General features: G+C 37.5%; 1 pseudogene; it reads right to left on the bottom strand.

Moving 5' to 3' along the window:
- Positions 1–1,161: 1,161 nt before the first annotated feature.
- The window catches only part of LOC103277232, a 16,481-nt pseudogene continuing 4,859 nt past the window's right edge, over positions 1,162–12,783 (bottom strand).

The raw sequence follows: 12,783 nt of genomic DNA on the forward strand, positions 1-12,783 counted from the left end.
GGGAAACAACAAAAAAAAGTCACTCAGGGTGAGATCTGGTGAATAGGGAGGATGGGGGAAGGGGTCATGTTGTTTTTGGTCAAAAATGCAGAACACTCTGTGCGGTGTGGAAAGGTGCACTGTCATGGTGGAAGAACCAGTCATCTATTTGCCACAACTCGGGATGTTTCTTCTGCAAATTATGATGCAACCTTCTCAAAGCTTCCAGATAAAAACTTTGGTTGACTGTTGATCTTGAGGAACAAATTCCAAGTGTACAACAAGAGACCTGTTCTCCCAAAAGTTATTCAGGTTTTTCTGGGAGGTTCCCCCTCATAAAAGTGTAAAATACAAAAGAACATGATTATAATATAATATCAAATTAATGGTTATAACAAGCCAAAAAATTGAGAATTTCAATAACTTATTTTTACATTTAAGAAGAGTGTGTTTGGCAAACAAGTTCCATAGTTTTTGAATTAAAAAAACTATATGAGCCGGGCTTGGTGGCTCAGCCTATAATCCCATGCTTTGGGAGGCTGAGGTGAGTGGATTGCCTGAGCCCGTGGGTTCAAGACACGCCTGGGCAACTTGGCGAGAACTCATCTCTACAATAAATCAAAAAATTAGCCGGGCGTGGTAGCACGTGCCTGTAGTTCCAGCTACTCAGAAGGCTGAGGCGGAAGGATCGCCGGAGCCCAGCAGGCAAGGCTGCGGTGACCGGAAGCGGCCACTGTACTCCAGTCTGGGCGATGGAGTGAGACTCCAACTCAAAAAAAAAAAACTATATGAAAGCTACAACTCATGTGATAGTATATTGCTTGTTTTCTAGACAAGAATCCAATTATAATAATAAAAAACCATAGACCATCACATTAAACAAGCAACAAAAATTTAAGTCAATACAAGAAACTCTTCTATTATATTTTTGGTGTAAACATCAGCAAAAACTTAAATTTCACTCTAGAAATCACTACCAGAAAAAGGTAGCAGTGACAATCTGGTCACTTAGAATTTATTGCAAAGTTGCAAATGAGTATTCCATGATTTGGGGGAAGATGTAGTACACATTCTAAATAAAGTTGACAAATACAAAAACATTATACACAAAACTAAATTCTAAGACAAATGGTTGATTTCAGCATATGAAAGAACTAGATTATCCTTACCACAATTTGTTTCCTAACAGTTTTGTTCCTTCTTTGAATGGTTCCTAAATGCAGCTGACATGCTCCTGACATGTCAGTAGATATATGGAATTCAATTTTGTTATTATCCACAGGTGGTGGTTGGTCAGATACATCTGAAGGTAACCGTACTAGATATAAATTGCTATTTAAAAACAATCAAAGCATTAGTTTGCAATTGCAAACTAATAAAATCCTGAGCACAATATTATTTCACATTTACCTCAAATTTAAAAGCTATCACTGGTAAAGCATTCACTATATTTTAGCAGGTGTACAAAGTCACTTAGGTAAACTTAACAAATGCCCTAATATAAGTAGTATTAGATTTCTGATTTACAGATAAAATAACTGAGGTTAATGGATGTTAATAATTTGCATAAAACCACTCCATAAATGACAGAGAAAGGATTTGATGACCATTGATTCCAAACTCTGGGATATTTCTCAATATGCAAAAACACTTCACTCTGTGTTTAATGTAAGTATTTTAAGTGCATTCTATTTTCTACACTGTATAACAGTGCTGGAATATCTAACAGAGTAGCCACTAGTCATATGTGACTAATAAGCACTTAAAATGTTGCTGTCTACATTAAGATATGCTACAACTGTAAAATACACACAAGACCGATGACTTTGTTTAAGAACATAATGTAAAATATCTCTAAATCTAGATTGATCATATGCTAAAACAGTTATTGTGGATATATTGAGTATAATAAGTTGTATTACCAATATTAATTTCATGTTTCTTTTCACTATTTTAAGCAGCTACTGAAGATTGTATTGTGGCTCACATTATTTCTATTGTCCGGGGCTGCTATACAGGTTCAAAAGAGAAAAAGGGCAATTCAAATGAACATACATATAACAAATAGTTCATTTACACTTCTGGACTCTAACAAAGTGCCCAAAACACACTGGAAGTTAATCTATACCTGATAACATTCTTGCATACTCCTGGCCCTGATTCTCATCCCAAATCTGCTTATTCCCTAGAAAGCTTATAAGACGGCATAGCCCAAAAGGAATTCTTTTAAAAATGTCAATGGGACCAAGCTCTGTGGCTCAGCCTGTAGTTTCAGCACTTTGGGAGACCAAGGCGAGTGGATTGACTGAACCTGAGGGCTCGAGACCTGCCTGGGGAGACCCCGTCTCTACAATAAACAAAAAATTAGCCGTGTGTGGTAGCAAGTGCCTGTAGTTCTGTCTACCTGGAAGGCTGAGTCAGAAGGATAACCTGAACCCAGAAGGTCAGTGCTGGGGTGGCTGTGAACGTACCACTGCACCCCAGCCTGGGCAACAGAGTGAGACTCCAACTCAAAAAAAAGTCAATGGCATTCCAAAGGCTTCCTCAGTAGAATCGAACTCCCTAGCCCAACACTGAGGGTGGACCTCCACAGGCCCTGGCTTTCCCTCTCATCATTTCTTTTCTATTCAACAAGTCTTCCCACCTCTGGAATCTTCCCTTTTACTTTCCCACTCACATAGGCTACCCTGTTCCTGCCTAACTTTTGCCACTCACCTTCAAGGGCCAGCTCAGATGTCTTATCTCTCGTAAAACCTTTCCAGATTTCTCGGTTGGCTGGGATATCTCTCGCCTCACAACCTTCTGTTCTTAGTTTAAGTTTTTTTTTTTTGTCATGTATTTTAATTGCCCATGCAATAATCTTCTGTGCATATAGCTTATTGTCCTTAAAGGATGGTAAAGTAAAACTAAGAGTGGAAAATTCTGAGACCCAAGGTAGCCAATAGTTATCAAGTACTGGTCAACTCTGAGTCAATTATGTATACGTGTAAATTTGGCAAATAGGAAGTCAATGGTGAACCAAGTAGGTGGGTAGAAAACAAAAGACTAAATTGAGAAATGATGTGAGTTGAGCAAATAAAGTGCATACAGACAACCCTCATTTCACAATTCTAAATCAAAGTACCTGGGTGAAGCAGATGGAGGTGTATTCAACATATCCTTTATTTTCTGCTTTTTTCTCGCATGGTACTGCTTTATTGTTTTTGGTCTTTTGGTCTGCAGTTTGGCTAGTTCCGCTCATTTTGTGTTGAGAAGAGGAACCGTCAACGAGATTTTCTTCTCTAGAAGCATAGCTATTTGTCACTGTTACTGCTAAACTTGAATTTGGATTTTGGTGTTTAAATTATAAAATGATTTACTTTTTTTTTTGAGTTGGAATCTCACTCTGTTGCTCAGACTGGAGTGCAGTGGCTGCTCCTGGCCACCGCAGCCTCGCCTGCTGGGCTCCGGCGATCCTTCCGCCTCAGCCTTCAGAGTAGCTGGAATTACAGCCGCGTGCTACCATGCCCAGCTAATTTTTTGATTTATTGTAGAGATGAGTTCTCGCCAAGTTGCCCAGGTGGGTCTTGAACCCGCAGGCCCAGGCAATCCACTCACCTCAGCCTCCCAAAGGCGTGGGATTACCAGCTGAGCCACTGAGCCCGGCTTTATCTTCCATGCACTTCTATGAAATAAGTGTAACTTATAAGTCATCAAAGAGATAATTTGACAAAAGCTCAAATTCTACATTGCCTTGTTTGGCTTTCATCTTACTTTGGAGAAATTAAGAATTAATTATAATTGATCAACTTTTTTAAATGTTTCATTATAAACATTTTCAATTGTCCAAATAAAATTGCTGGACTTCAATCCACACAGTTAAAACAAGATGCAATAATATAATCTATCTATAGACATATATTAGGTAATCAATAAATATTTGCTAAATAAAATAATAGCACAAGCTGAGTACTCCTTATCCAAAATATTTGGGACAAGAAGTGTTTCAGATTTTGGACTTTTCTTGGATTTTGGAATATGTATATATACATACAAAGATATTTTGGGAATGGGACCCAAGTCTAAACATTGCAGTTATTTATGTTTCATATATACTTTATACACATTGCTTGAATGCAATTTTATACAATCTTTAAATGATTTTGTACATAAAACAAAGTTTGTTTCAGAAAGCAAAGATGTCATTATCTCAGCCACCTGTGAAATGTTATGTCATTGCTCAAAAAATTTCAGTTTTTGGAACATTTCTGTTACATGTCCAGAACATAATAAAGAAGCATGTTTGTTTATTATTGGTATATAGAAATGCAATTGTCTTTTGCAATCCCACTTCTGGGAATATACCCAGAAGAACTCAAATCACTCTATAAAAAAGATGCCTGTACATGCAGGTTTATTTCTGCATTCTTAACAATAACAAAAACATGTAACCAACTGTGCTGCCCATCAAAAGAGGACTGGATTAAAAAAAGTGGTACATATACACGATGGAATATTATGTAGGCATAAAGAAGAACAAAATCATGAACTTCGCAGCAACCTGGATGGAATTAGAGTCTATAATACTGAGTGATCTTTCACAGAAACAAAGAACTGAGTGTCACATGTTCTCATTCATAAGTGGACCTTGAACAGCTCTCATAATACTATAAGAAAAGGATTGACAGTAGCAGGATACTGCAGGGGATAAGGGGGTGGGAGGTGAGATTGGCAGTAGTGGGAATCTGCCTGGGGGAAGAGGGGACACACCTCATCAACAAGGGTGCCTGCACAAGGAATATTTGTATACCTAACCCTGAATTGTACCCCACAATTTTAAAATAAAAAAATTTTAAGTTAAAATAAAGAAGCATGAAACCAAGGTCTGGTACATGCAAAGACTATGTTCTCTCTCATAACTCAAGATGAATTGTTGGCAAAATTCCACACTACAGCCCTTAAGGAAAACCTAAGTAAACAAAATGAAAACAAAAATGTGGTTTGGCTAGTTACATATAGCATTTTTAATTACTGCCATTATTTCTATAAAGAAAGTGAAATTCACAGAGGTTAGGTGATTAAGCCAGTGCCACTCTCTACAGTATTCTTTATTTAGCAACAAGTTAAAGTTACCATCTATTGTAATACTATAAGAAAAGGATTGACAGTGGTGGGAAACCATGGGGGTGGGCAGGGAGGGGAAGGCTGGTGGGATTAATGGTAGTCAATATCTGGGGATGGGGAACACCCCTTATCAACAAGGGTGCCTGAACTATGCATATTTGTATACCTGACCCTTAACTGTACCCCACAATTTTAAAATAAAAAATATGTTTAAAATAAATAAATAAATAAATAAAGTTACCATCTATCAGAACTGCCAGCAAGTTCAAGATTGATCCTCTGTTCCCTCCCATTTTGCAGTTTCAGCCCCACCTATGCTTTGATTTTAACTTCCTTAGAAAGAGAATACACTATAGGCAGACCCACTTCTTAGAGGGATAATGACTTGATAACAGTTGAACTGGGTCATTGCCTTGCTAAGCTATGATGTGGCCATTGCTCTTTGAGATATGGCCAGGCCATTCTCTCTCTCTCTCTCTCTCTCTCTCTCTCTCTCTCTCTCTCTCTCTCTCTCTGTGTGTGTGTGTGTGTGTGTGTGTGTGTGTATGTCTCTCTCTCTCTCTCTCTCTCTCTCTCTCTCAAAATCTGCTTTGACGAGAAAAGTCAAACTGCTGCTGATGATTTGTACCACAGAGGTTGCCCAAAGTCTCTGGTTGAGCTCTGACCTGTGTCAAGATTCTACATCTTCTTCTGTGCCTCGTTTCCATCATTTTCCCATGACTCTTATCAGCGAGGGGTTGGCAAACCACAGTCCCAAAACCAAATCCAGCTATCTGCCTGTTTTTATAAACAAGGTTTTGTTAGAACAAGGCCACAGCCACTCACCTAGATATTGTTCACTGCTGCCTTCCTGCTGCACAAGAGAACTTTGTAGCTACAACAGGGACCGTCTAGCTCATAAAGTCAAAAGTATTTACTCTGAAAATTTAAAGAAGCTATTTGGCAATTCCTGTTCTAAGCTAAGTTGGGGATTATATACCTAAACATTACTAACAATTTACTACTCTTTGACAGAAACTGTAAACAAAATATATGTAGACTGTCCAAACATATCAACAGAAAGAATTTACCTGCAGTGGTTACTGTGAATAGTTTTGTGGAAGGTTCTGCAGAATTGCTCCAGAAATCATTCTGAGGTGAAGAGAGTCCAGGGGAAGGAGCTGTCCAAGCACCATCATGACTGGTACCCACTATGTGCAGTGGTTATGTCCTACAAGGTCACTTCCAACACTGAGTCACTGCCCCTAGAGAAAGTGAGGGGTAGGTTCCTGGAAGCCTCTGCTCAAAACATCGTGTCGTGGAACTGCTGGAGGAGGGAGGGACACACCTCATCAACAAGGGTGCCTGCATAATCAACGTTTGTATACATAACCCTGAATTGTAACCCACATCTTTATAATAAAAAAAAAGTTGTGGCACCTTATCAACACATTACCAAGTCTTATGAGTGTTTATGCTTGAAGACACCTTATTTAATGTACATCAATGGCTCATTAACACCGAACTCAGCCAAAGTCACCACAACTGTGCACATGATCACCTTCCTGAGCATAGGAACACAGGATACCACTTCAACAATGTGCTTGGGGTTTATTTTAAACAGCAGAATCATCCACCAAAAACTCAAAAAATGTGAACAAGGTGGTGCTACATAAACAAGGAAAAGCATACTTGTTTATAGTATGAGAGCTGAAACAAGAAGGCATGGGATCACTATTCCACCCCATCTGGGAACCTGTGTGTCAGCCGACTCAAGGTTTTCACCAAACTGCATGTGTCCATGTCCACGAATGACCAAAGAAGCACTGCAAGTATTGATTATGGAGCTACACATTTAGCAAGTAAGCAGATTAGCTAATATAAATTCACCAATAATGAGACTCAACTGTATTTTATAACCATCCATCTAAAAATTATGCATATTCCAAATTTTTTTCTTTTGAACTCGGTATCTAGTCTCAGTTCTTATTCTATAGCTACTGTGTAAACTTCAGGAGTTGGGAAACTGGGATGAACAAATTCTAATGATCTCAGATTGTGAAGAATTGCATACAACATTTATGGAAAGCAAGAGTGTTTTTCCCACATTTTATACTTCTTGTAATCTAAACAAGTCTTATTTCACATAACAAACCTCTGTTGGCCCACATCATCACTGCTTTTGTCTTCTGATTCTTTACTATATAATTCCGCATTGTCATCTGGAAAAGGGAGGTCTGCCAGTGGCTGAGGAGATATGGGTGCAAGAGGTGCCTGCAACAGCATAAAGTCTTCATACTAATTACAAGAACAGAACAAAAGTATGATGGCAACCGATGATATTTACAGAATAGATGAACTATCTCCATTCCAATACTTGTCTCTCATTTCCCTCTGTCTCAAGATTTGTTTTACACATCCTACATGTCTCGAGGAAGCATCTACGTAGCAGACTCTAATGCTAACAATATGTTTCTCCTTCCTCAGCACCCAACTGAGCTGAGTCTTTAAACCTCTATTTTTTCCGTGTAACTGCATTCCAGCAAAGGGAATGGGAACATAGAAAACCACCACAGAGAATTCTCCCTTCCTGATCTTCAGCCTGTGTGGTGACCATTCCCGTCAACTAGGGGAGGCACATGGTGAAACAACTCAGGCTTTTTGAGTGACTGGGTAGAGAACATCCCTCAGTCTAACTGCTGGAATGGACTTGACGTGACCAAAATATAGTTGCTTTTGTAATGAATGAAGAATTTAAATTTTGTTTGTGAATAGCAGCTAGCATAACCTTAATCAGTACCCCTGCATTATTCCAAGCTTTGAGTATGTGCTGGAGTTACAAAGGAAAATTATGAAGTTAACAGTACGTACATCTTGCAAAACAGCCAACTCAAAAGCAAATTCGCTTTTATTATATATTAACACTCAAAATAATTTTGCATTACTACTATGTATAAATGTACTGAGAGCAGAATAATAACTAAAATTATTCAAGAACCAGCATAGTCTGCTATCTAAATTATTGATGAATAGGCACAGTAAGTTTTAATTAAAATTTTAGTAACTGGCCATTCCCTTGCTAGGCGATGATGTGGCCATGTGCTCTCTGAGCTATGGCCAGTCCATGTTTTCTTAAGCTTTGGCCTCCTCCCCTCCCTTGGGGAGGCAAGTCTCCTCTCTTTCTCTCTCTCTCTCTCTCCAATTTACTTTCTAAATAAACTGTATTTTCTAATCTAAAAAAAATAGTAACTTATTTTGTCTTTTGCAAATGAAACTTTATTTTTCAATAAAACCAGAAAAATGGAAATTTTAGGTGACTTAGTGAAGGTAATTATCTTACAGGATAGCACAATGTTCTCAGTCAAAGAGCTAAATAACACCAGAAGAAATGATAGCCCCTATTACCAGAAGCATTTCTCTCACATCCCGGCTTTCCCTGACTCTCAGTTCTCAGGTTTACTATTATCATCACATTATTTTATATTTGTTCCTTAATGCAACATGCATCAGAGGTTGCTACAACATTTGTATAATTTAGCCTCCATAATCCCACTCAGGAAGAGAAATTCTGACTCTTGAAAATTCTAAGAGCTTTCTTACCATGGGAGGTCACACAATAATCAGTCCAAAAGGTGTGGGCAAATTCATTTTATTCGTAAATTGAGGCACCGTAAAGTGGTAAAACATTTAAAATCATACAGCATAAGATGATTCAATGTACATCTTGTATCTTACAGTAAAAACCTTTGCAATAACACTATTGATTAATTTGATGCAAAGGAAGGCTTGTCTCTTGCCTTTCTAATCCCAGGACAAGGTAAAACAAGGACAAGGTAAAACAAGGTAAAAACTGGTGTGTCCCAGAACATTAACCTTCCTAAAATATTTGTCAAGTGTACAAATACAATTATCCCCATCACTAAGAAAGTAATGATCTTATAATAGAAAGCCTACTAAAATGTTAAATCTTTTCCCCTGATTATTGTGAACTTATGAAACACAGAGTTCAGTTAAAAAAAAATCATCTATATGCTTTATTGCAAAGAAGTTATCTTATTCTGCCAATATTTTTAAACATTTTCTGAGGGGTTCACTATGCTTTTTCTTATATAATCTCTATGTTCATAGTGTGTTCTAAAGTAAAGAGAATTATCAGAAATTACATTTCCCAAATTAGCTCTGTTTCTTAGTATCCATTTATACTGCAGCTTATTAATGCCTTTACTTGAAAATGTTAATTTTTCATTATCTTTTAAATACTGTATATCATTGCCTGTCTAGAATTAGTCGAATACTATTATAAGTTAGTATGAGAATCAGCATGAAAAATAAAGTACTAAGCTATACAAACAAGTGCTCTAAGAAAAATAAGTTTTATTCTACTTACCTGTACATAGAACGTAGGCACACTTGCTAAAGCATTTACTATGTTTGCTAGGATTGTGCTAGAAGGTGGTGGGTACATATACTTGAGGCATGAATTTACAGGGAAAGTCAACCTTAGAAAACAAAACAAACACACACACTTAAAATGCTTATCATGTTTTAATAATTTTATAATAACTCATTTTAGGTAAACTGATTGCGTACAAAATTGTTCAAATGATACAGTAATATTAGATTTACCTTGTTTATAAATGATACAAAGAAAGCACATTTAAAATGAAACTTGCCTTCTGATTGTATTTTTAAAATGAGCTCAATTTACAGCTGTAAACATTTTAATAGATGCTTCCTTTGAATTGAATTCAATGAAAAATTAATAGCTCAGAATGTTTATTAAGCATATTAAAGCTACACAAGATTATTTTTAAAATAATCTTATTTGCTATACATAGAATAAAAGCAAAAGAACAACAAAGACATAAAATGTTCACCTATGGTTTGGTGCAATTCCATTTTCTATTGTTACACAACCAAGTTCTTTCTTTTCTTTATCATCTTCCACAGGGTCATCAGACTTTGAATATACAGAATCAAAGTTGATCTAATCTTTACAAAGAGTAAAAATTGCAAACAGAAAAGATAAACTCTTTTCAAGCATGGCATTATAAAAATTGTTACATTTAAAAAAATCAGATATTTCTCAAGCAAACATCAGTAAAAAGGAATGGGATTAGAATTAACCCTTACTGAATCTCTTTTGTATTATTATTATTATTATTATTATTATTATTATTATTATTTTGAACACTCCACCTTTTAATTTACCCTTCACAGCAAGGCTATGAAAAGGTCATGATAAATCTCACTGATTAAAAAGAAAACAAGTCTAAATGGTATAAAATAGTGTACTCAAAATTCTTTAATGTACATAACAGTAATATGGAGGGTTTATTAAAATTCATAGACTCCTAGAACATTCCCCCAAACCTCAACATTGCCATTTAAGTTTCTCACTCAGTAAGACTGGGCTAAGGCTAAAAATTTTGTATTTCAATCAAGTTCCCAGATGATACAACCAGTCTAGGGACTGCTCTCAGAACCACGAGTGTAAAGCAAATTTGTGAATGCACAACTACCAAGAGTCTGAGTCAGGAACCAAATATCAGTCTAGTTTCAAGACACTGTGCTGTCTCTAATACATGGGTTTTAAACTACTGAAAACCCACACCCTGCCCACTTTACACTGATTGATTGCTAATATTAATTCAACACTCCGGTTCTTAATGCACAATTAGGAGCAAAACCAAAGATACTGTTTTAGTGATAGACTTAATAGATAAATGTGTCTTTGCTATTTCAAATTATTTACTTACCAATTCAAAAACAATCCAATAACTTTTGAATGATTTTTAAAAATTAGGAAACCTAATATCAACATACCTTTTCCTTTTTTTTTTTTTTTGGAGTCTGAAGTGGGACAGGTAGAATGAGCTCAATCTTGCTCTTTTGCAAATTCAACAACTAAAATGTGACCTAAAAGTGTCAGCTGATGGAGTCTGGTCAATGCCTTCAGTTAAAAGAACAAGAGCAAACATTTCATAATTGTGCCAAAAAGGATTTGTTAGAGACCACATATATAAAGATAATATATATTTTGTTAATGATGTAATATTTGCTTGGCTATTTCTTACTTAGTTTTAATCTCAGGCTACCAAGCCTTTATAACTTATTAAAGGACTGCTTCCTAAGACAAAACAAAAATACAGTTAAATACAGCTCTCTGCCAACTCTTCTTATATTCAGGCAACTAAAAATAGCTAGAAAAACAACATGACAAATCTGCCAGGTCTCACCACATCTACAAATCTCAGAGTGGGCTTAATGAGGCCACACAATGACATCCTAACTCTTCAGTCTGTTTTCTACCAATTTCTAGAACATTTTCCACTCTCTCCTTGCGCCTTGGCCACACAATGACATCCTAACTCTTCAGTCTGTTTTCTACCAATTTCTAGAACATTTTCCACTCTCTCCTTGCGCCTTGGCTTCAGTCCCTCTCTCGTTCCTTTAGCCTGGCACCTCATTTCCCGTGGAGACAGCAGACTATGACACAATGAGAACTTCAGACTCTCCCCATAATCCCCTATCCCCCAGCTCTGCAGCCCCGTGTTCCACATGCGACTTGCTATCCATTACTAAATATTCCTGTTTCTATCCAAATCCAGCCACGTGGCTTGCCACTCATCTCACCCTCTCTCCTCAAGAGTCTTTCTTTGACTGCTCTGAAAATGTATGCAGAGGGAGCTGTTACCTACATGGTTAGTTTTCTGTGCTCGTCTGGATTAAGGAGTCAAACTGCTGGGCTCCAGCGATCCTTCCAACTCATCCTCCCAAGTAACAGGAACTACAAGCATGTGCTACCGTGCTCAGCTAATTTTTTTTTTTTTTTCTGTTGTAGAGTTGAGGTCTCACCAAATTGCCCGGGATGGTCTCAAAACATGCTTCTATTTCTCCCATCCTAAATTTTTTTATTATTACTCTCGCAATAAAACCCTCTCTCCACAATTCCTCTTCTCTCATCAGTCTCGCACCTATTCCAATCAGACTTACACTTTGATCAGTCCACTGACACGGCCTATTATAGACAACAAATCCCATATTGCCAAGCTCATGGTCAACTTTTAAGTTTTACTTTGCTGCATTCAACCTAGTCGATCACCCCCTCATCGATACACACCACTCAGTTGACTTTAAGACACCATACTTTCTTATGGCTTTCTTTCTAGCTCACTGGTTTCCACTCCTCAAACTCTTCGGCTTTTCCTTCTCGCACTATTGGTGTTGGAGGTCCCAGAGCTCTAATCAGGTCTTCCTCTTTAAACTCTTTCTTTTGGTGACTTAATCCAGCATCCTGAATTTAAAGACCACCTTATGCTGATGATTCACCAGTTAAAAACCACACCCAGACTTCTGTCCTGAAGTCCAGGGGCATATGTCCCACAGTGGACAGCTCCCCTCGCGTGTCTAACACAAACTTCACATTCAGCCTTTCAGAAGTTGCTTATCCCTCCCTCACCCTCATGTGCGCTCCACCCAAAGCCTTCCCTGTGTCAGTGGGTGGTGACTCCATTCTTCCAGTTATTCGGGTCAAAGATTCTGTAATCCTCCTTAACACATCTTTCCTGCATTCCACATCCAAGTTGTCAATAATTCCTGTTTGCTTCTATCTGCAAATATATCCAGAGTCTAGCCACTACTTCTCCCCTTCTACCACAATGGCCAACAAACCACCATCTCTGGACTGAATCATCAAAAAAATACTTTTTTTTTTTTTTT

This window comes from Carlito syrichta, unplaced genomic scaffold (assembly GCF_000164805.1).
Source record: "Carlito syrichta isolate Samal-C Ts95f unplaced genomic scaffold, Tarsius_syrichta-2.0.1 Scaffold316664, whole genome shotgun sequence".
NCBI lineage: Eukaryota > Metazoa > Chordata > Mammalia > Primates > Tarsiidae > Carlito > Carlito syrichta.